This window comes from Idiotropiscis lumnitzeri, chromosome 11 (genome assembly GCF_059441095.1).
Source record: "Idiotropiscis lumnitzeri isolate Australia: NSW breed Sydney's pygmy pipehorse chromosome 11, RoL_Ilum_1.0, whole genome shotgun sequence".
Taxonomy (NCBI): Eukaryota; Metazoa; Chordata; class Actinopteri; order Syngnathiformes; family Syngnathidae; genus Idiotropiscis; species Idiotropiscis lumnitzeri.
In genome coordinates, this window is record NC_142401.1 from 21642854 (window position 1) to 21650353 (window position 7500).

General features: G+C 42.4%; 1 protein-coding gene across 3 annotated transcripts in view; it reads left to right on the top strand.

Annotated features, from left to right (window-relative positions):
- c11h1orf50 (chromosome 11 C1orf50 homolog) overlaps positions 1-7500 on the top strand; it is a 43462-nt gene that overhangs the window by 34879 nt on the left and 1083 nt on the right. For 2 of the 3 annotated variants that reach the window (XM_088309293.1, XM_088309291.1), the window contains 2 exons: positions 1679-1797; positions 1871-7500. The exon at positions 1871-7500 is cut by the window's right edge and continues 1083 nt beyond it. The gene's annotated coding sequence lies outside the window, so the exon portion shown is untranslated. The remainder of the gene's footprint in view (positions 1-1678; positions 1798-1870) is intronic. The other variant, XM_088309292.1, reaches the window with a different exon arrangement.

Genomic DNA, 7500 nt, shown 5'->3' on the forward strand with positions numbered 1-7500 from the left:
CCCCTCTTCATCAAAGGCGAGTATGTGGAGAGGATCCACACATTCAAGTTCCTGGGAGTACAGTTCTTTGATGACCTCTTCTGGACACATAACACACAACACACACAGCAGTAATAAAGATGGTCCATCAGTGTCTGCACTTCCTGAGAGTCCTCAGGAAATTCAACCTGGACAAGAAACTGCTGCGGGCCTTCTACCATTCGTCCATTGAGAGCATGCTGACTTACTGCGTCTCCACCTGGTACGGCAGCTGCACTGAGGCAGACAGAGTCAGGCTCTAGAGGACAGCCAAAACAGCGTAGAGGATTATTGGGTGCCCTCTCCAGTCCCTGTCGGACATCTACACCACCCGGTGGCTGAGCAGAGCTCACAAGATCATTAAAGAACATATTCACCTATTCGACCTGTTGCCCTCTGGTAGGCGCTACAGGTGCATCAAATCAAAGATTAACAGACTAAAAACATTTTCTTCCAGAGAGCCATCTCCATGCTGAACTCTCGCACACAACTACCGTTACCTTTAGAACTGCAACATAATGTGTTATATTTATCTATTTATTTAATTACCACGGGTTTTTATTTAATTATTCAATCTTTAATTAATTCAATTGACATTTTTAATTATTTGTTATATTGCACTGAAGAGGGGAGCTCTCCAAGCTTGTTGTACACTGAGTACAATGACAATAGAGCACATTCTGATTCTGATTCACAATTCCTCTTTCACTTCGTCAAGCATTTCTTTCCCTTGTAGCAAACCGTGGCATTAACACGATAACCCACCTCCTGGGCTGTCGAGGGCGATTTCGGCTTGTATCAGGGCTCATGGTGGGGTGAGTTTCTGGAATGAATGCTCACTCAGTACACTGACACCTGCTCCAGTGTTTATTTCAAACTCCATCAGTGTGTAATCTACCTTGAGCTGCACTGTCCACTGTTCTTTTTCATCTGCACTGTGCACAGAACCAAAGTAAAAAGATGCCTGGACTGCGATTCTGTCAGTCTCTAAAATTTAATTGACAGACTTATTGCCCAATCTTTGCCCAATGGCCAATTTTCTTGCGGTAGTTACATGTTGATCTCAATTCAGGACATTTATCACCTTTGCTATGCTGTGCTTTTCCACATGTTCCACAATTATCAAACTTTAATCCCCATTTCTTTTCTTTTGAGTCATTTCCTCCCCATTTCTTTCCTTTTGACTTTCCCTTTCGCTAAGAGTTACTTTATCCTCGGTTGCGTTGTACTTCAGGCACTAGCCCTGTAGAATCTCCTTGCAGGCTTGTGCTGCGACCTCTTTAGACTGCCTGACGGTCTGTATTGACAGTGAAAGCGTCAGGTCCGACATCATTTATAGCCTGCGCAAAAGCTCTTATCGATTAACCCAACGACGATACGGTCGCAGATATTTTCCTCCCTATTCACGCCAAATTCGCAGTGTTCTGATGAAACACTCTGCCTTCTCACTTGGCCGCTGGATACGCTGGTGGAAACATGCCCTCTAATGTATGACATTCTTCTGACTGCGGGAAAAAGTAGTCATCGAACTTTTTCACAACGTTGAAGTCATCTCTGTGGCCTTGTTCGGCGAGCGTGAATTATTTAGACATTTTTTTCCCCCATTGCCAATGGCATATATTAGGTAGCTCACCCGGACTCTCCCGTTATCTTTGTCCAGCTTTTTGGTGAGCCTGAACTGCTCAAAAGGTTGCCTCCAGTCCGTCCATTCCGTTGGTTTATTGAACTCAAAACTTGCCTGGGGATTAAACTTTGCCATGACGAATTCTTCTCGATAAGGTATCCCACTCCTGACACCATGTAGAATGATCCGAGTCGAGTTTATCCGTTAACTCTCTTTATTAACTTCCAGGGGAACAGTTGGTATTCACATGAGCTTGGCGCATGAACCACACAGTCCTAAAGCATACTGCTGCCGAAGATGTCCTAACATAGCTGAAAAACGCTTTCATGGACGGCATTTGTGACCTTCCCCTCTCCCAATCGGGTGGAAAAATTAATTCTGTCACGCAAATGTACAAAGTAAGTCTCGCGTTTGTAATTTTCAAATAATTTTCAAATAATTATATGATTATGTGTGAGAGTATTGTGTACAGTTAAAAGTGTCTGGGTTGAAGTTAAATATGTTCTGGTGAAATAAGTGTACTTATCCAACAAACAGAGCGCATGGTGAGTTAGCTATAAAGCATTGCAACTGTGAACACTCAGGGGCAGCCAGTGACCAGTTAAAGAAAAGCCTTACAATTTTTCAATGAGGATTGGAGAAAAAACAAGTACAGACAAGAAAATAGGCACTTATGTTTAAAGTAGAAACTTCGATGCTTGAACTCTGTTTCCGTCCAGTTTACTCATTAACGCAGCATCAAGAAATGTGTCCGGTCATAGTTTGTAGTAAAGTTTGAGTGATCATGATTTAATTCATCCATCCATTATCCGTATTGCTTCTCCTCACAAGGGTCTTGAGGGGTACTGGAGCCTATCCCCGCTATCTTCGAGCAGTAGGCGGGGTACACCCTGGACTGGTTGCCAGCCAATCGCAGGGCGCACGTAGATGAACAACCATGCTCGCTCACACTCATACCTAGGGGCAATTTACAGAGTCCAATCAACCTGCCATGCATGATTTTGGAATGTGGGAGGAAACCGCAGGACCCGGAGGAAACCCACCCAGGTACGGGAAGAACATGCAAACTCCACACAGGAGGACCTCTGCACTGTGAGGCCATCATGCTAACCAGTCGGCCACCGTGTCGCCCCATGATTTAATTTTTTTTTCGGGTTTCATTTATACAAGTCTAACAATTCTCACAAGAAAAAAAACAACAGGAGTATGTAATTTTCAATGTGGAAGGATGCTTTCACTTTACGCAGTTTTAATCAATGCATTTTCTGAACTGCTTTATATTGTGATTATACTGATACAAGGTATATGGTTATGCAGTGTTTAATATTTCTATTGAGTATAATTTCATGCTAAACCACCCATTGAATAGTCATTAAAAATATAATATTCATTGTAGATCAATGAACATTTGAGGGACACTGTACAGCAAGTATTAAAATATGCTTGGTTAAAATTTTCGTTGTTTTGGAGGGGGGTGATTTGGCATGTAAATAAATTAATGATAATAAAATTATATCATAAAAATCTTATATTGTGACTTTAGTTAAACCAGTGCTTCTCAAATAGTAGGGCGGACCTGCTGTGAGCGGCGTGTGTGAACCTGGGGAATATGCTTTTTTTTTTTTTTTTACCGTACAACAATAAAGTGTAATTGCTCATCCACTCCAGTAGTTTGCAGTGGCGCTCTCCTTGCCCATTGTGCGCAGCGAGTATTAACTTTACGGTTATTTTGCAACAAAACTGCTATTATTAATATTTGCGGTGGAGAGTGGGTTGTGGTGCGGTGGCCAAATTGTTATCTTCTTGATGTGGGGGCGTCAGAAAATAATTGAGAAGCACTGAGTTCGACTAAAGAAGAGGAATGGATTGAAAATAAGTATCTTAATTTTTTCTCAATATTCTGTGTGCATATTTTAAGTCTACAATTCAAAACATCTGTTTTTGGAGCAATCTGTTTTTGGAGCAATTTCTATATTTTACAGTACAGTGATCGCTCGTTTATTGTGGGAGTTGGGTTCCAAAAATAACCCATAATAAGTGAAATCCGTGAAGTCGTCGGCTTTATTGTTTTTTTAAAATTATTTTACAATGTATTTGATATGATACATTGTTGTGGTTTGTTTGCGCATGTAAATGGAAAGTTGTGGTCCTGCAGTACCACCTTGTGGCATTGCTGTGTTCGTTTTAAGTGGGTTATTTCTTCTTCTCTCTTTTTTTTTGTTCTTCAACTTCCGGGTTGCTTCACTTTGAGACGTGTGCTCACATATTGACAGAAGAACGGTAAAAAAAAAAAAGCCATGTATATTAACACACACTAGGTATAGAGTATTAATTTGTTTGATTGTTTGGGAAAGAATTGACTGATTTTTTGTCATTTTAAAGATAAATATAAATATGTCCTTTTATAGTTCCACAATGGGGAAATTTGTTGTCTTACAGCAGCAAAGATATAGATCACACAGAGGCGGCGGCGTAATGTAGCCGTTAATGTATAACATTAGCAGCAGACATTCATAAAAAGCATGCAAATATACATAGTATATACTCAGATCCCCATGTATATACACACTTACATCCCACAACATATACAAGTGTAAGGAAACACTCCTAATGTCTGTCCATAGTACAGAGGGGAAAAAAATAAAAACGCTGCAATGATAAAAAAAATGCTGAATCATAGAAAATACTGCAATGATAAAAATACTGCAATGATAAAAGTACTGTAATAGTAAAAGTACAGTAATGATAGAAAATACTGCAATGATGAGAATACTGCAATGATAAAAGTACTGTAATAGTAAAAGTACTGCAACAATAGAAAATACTGCAATGTTAAAAGTACTGTAATGATAATACTGTAATGGTAAACAAAAAACAGAATTGGTCACTATTTAGGTACAGCATTGGATAAAGCACAGTAGTAGTGTGTATTGCATCCTAGTACTGCACGATTGCACTAATGCCCACCCGTTTGTAGGCCTGACCTAATGTTCTTGTTAGAAAGTCTGACAGCAGCTGGCAGGAAGGAGCGGCAAAATCTCTTTTTCGTACAGCGAGGGTCTTTCACTGAAGGAGCTGTGGAGTGTTCTAAAAGTGTCATTGAGTGGGTGGGCTGGGTTCTCCAGCATTGATGACAGTTTTGCCATCATCTTCCTGCCCCCCACTGAGTCCACAGAGTCCAGGGAGCAGCCCAGGACAGAGCTGGCCCTCCTCACTAGTTTGTCCAGCCTCTTTTTGTCCCAGCCCGAGATGCCTCCTGCCCAGGAGACCACTCCATAAAAAATGACCGGTGAAACCACCGAGTCATAGAAGTTCCTGAGGAGTGTCCCCGAACGCCAAAGGACCTCAGCCTCCTGAGTAGGAAGAGTCTGATCTGACCCTTCCTATAGAGAGCGTCTGTGTCCAGTCCAGTTTATTGTTCAGATGAACACCCAGGTACTTGTAAGTTGAGACCCTCTCAACGTCTGTTCCCTGGATAGTCACTGGTGCAGGTGGAGAGTGCCGACGCTTGCAGAAATCCACTACCAGCTCTTTGGATTTCCCAGTGTTGATTTGGAGGCGGTTCTGCTGACACCAGTCCACAAAACCCTGCGGAACCCCTCTGTACTCCCGATCGTCTCCGTCAGTGATGAGGCCGACAATCGCAGAGTCATCAGAGAACTTCTGCAGGTGACAGGTAGAGGAATTGTATTTGTAGTCCGAAGTGTGGAGGGTGAACAGGAAGGGGGTCAGAACTGTTCCCTGCGGCGCTCCTGTGCTGCAGCGGAACACGTCAGACACACAGTCCTGTGTTCTCACGATCTGTGGCCGGTTTGTGAGGTAGTCGTGGATCCATGTGATGAGGTGGTGGGCCACTCCCGCCTGCTCCAGCTTGTCTCCCAATAGGGTGGGCTGGATAGTGTTGAGAGCACTGGAGAAATCAAAGAACATGATCCTCACAGTGCTCCCCGTCTTCTCCAGGTGGGAGAGTGTAGTGTTGGAGTTGAGCCAACGAGAAAATGAGAATCATTTAGTAAATGAACCTTAAAAGCCAAACTTGCTCCAATCCATGTTCGTTTTTTGTACTAAAGAAGAAAAGGGTCAAATAAAGACTCAACAACAACTGATTAGAGTTACGATATTTTAGTTTCTTCGATTTCTGGAGTTCAGGAAATAGTACAAAGAAAGCTAACGGGGCGGCTTTTTCTTTATCTCACGAGAAACTGTACTCGGACGAGCACAATCGAAAAATGGCGCGCTGATCTCAGCCCAGCCTCACATTTTATAGGTTTTGTATGTCAAGGGTCATTGTCAGGTTTAAAACGGTCCTGACGCCTTTTTTACACTGGGAATTATTTAAATAATGATGGCTGAATGTCCAAAGTCAATCAAGCAAAGTTTTATTTTCCAATTTGCGAGTTGGTGAGAGAGAGAGAGAGCCGGAGGCCCGAACAGGCCTGTTCGGCCTCCCACACCCCCTTCATCTGACTCTCCTCCGGACATAAAGAGACAAAGAGGGGGGCTGTCTTCTGGAATTCTAGCAGGCAGGCAGGAAACAACCAATCACAACAATCAGTTTAAAACTTCAGCTCGAAGATTCAGAAACTTGAAACCGAACGTGTGTGTGTGTGTGTGTGTTCAAGCTGTGCTCATGTGTGCTAAATGAGTGTCTGTGTGTATACAATTATTAGTGATACAAATAGTGTATGAAACATGATTATGAATACACAAAATTGGTGACATATCCTAACAGTCATGTAGGTTGAATCGATCGTCCTTGCTCCTGTCCACATTCCACGTCCAAGGCTGACCTTCTCAGGCAGGCTGCAGTTTCTCTGTCTCTCATGCTCAGATTCCCCTGTAATCTTGTCAGTGTACAGATTGCGTGGTGTATGTTTTCCCAGATCAAATTATGTTTTTTTGGTGTTCTTGATAGCGTCCCTGTGACGTCCTTCCCTGCCCAACTTGATATGTTTGTATCTTCTATGGCCTAAGGGGAGAAAGTGTTTTGTCGTATTTGTCCACAAAGTGCTATCTGGTTTGTCATCAGTTTGACCTGAGCTGACTGAATCTGTTTGTTCTGAATGAGAGTGTGGGTCATGAAAATATTGTGTGTGCAAGTTTGAGGTCTTACATTTAAACTAAGTAAAATAAATTTAGCATATGAGAATAATATAATGAATCAGTAAACACCATGACTACAATCCCAGTCAATCCTGTCTATGCACAGTACTTCTGTCATGATCCGCGTCGGGCATGACAGGGTTCTTTGTTATTGTTTTTGTGTGCATGCGGTTTTGTTGTTGTTTTGCCAGCTGAGTATGGGCGTTTCCCCTCAGCACCTCGCCCTCACCAGCCACGCACCTGCTCCCCATTAACCTCACACACCTGATGCCCATCCGCACTCCTAATGACTGGACTATATAAACACCTCATCCCAACAACTCATTGTCGGAACATTACTTCCAATCCAGGACTGTCACGGCCGCTCCCTGATCTTGTTCTTGTTCTTGTTCTCGTTCTCGTTTTTGCAAGTTTGTCGCTGTCTTTGTTCCCCGTCAAGTTTAGTTCTGTTAGTCACGTTTTGTTCGCCTTTGTTATTTTGCACCCAGCCACGTTTGTTTGCCCTCGTACCTTGTTTGCCTTTTGGTTTTGTTTTGTTAAATAAATTCCCTTTAAGTTACCCTTATCCCTGCTTCCTCGCACCTTGGGTCCTTCCCCACCTCGCCTACCGGCGAAACCTGACAACTTCTACTTTCATTTGATAAATGCTTTTTGTGAAACAATGTTTAACATATTTAGTAAATATGAACCTGCTAAATTAAATAATTGACCTTCCGTACCGTAAGTGTTTAAAATAATGCCAGCAGTCGTAATAC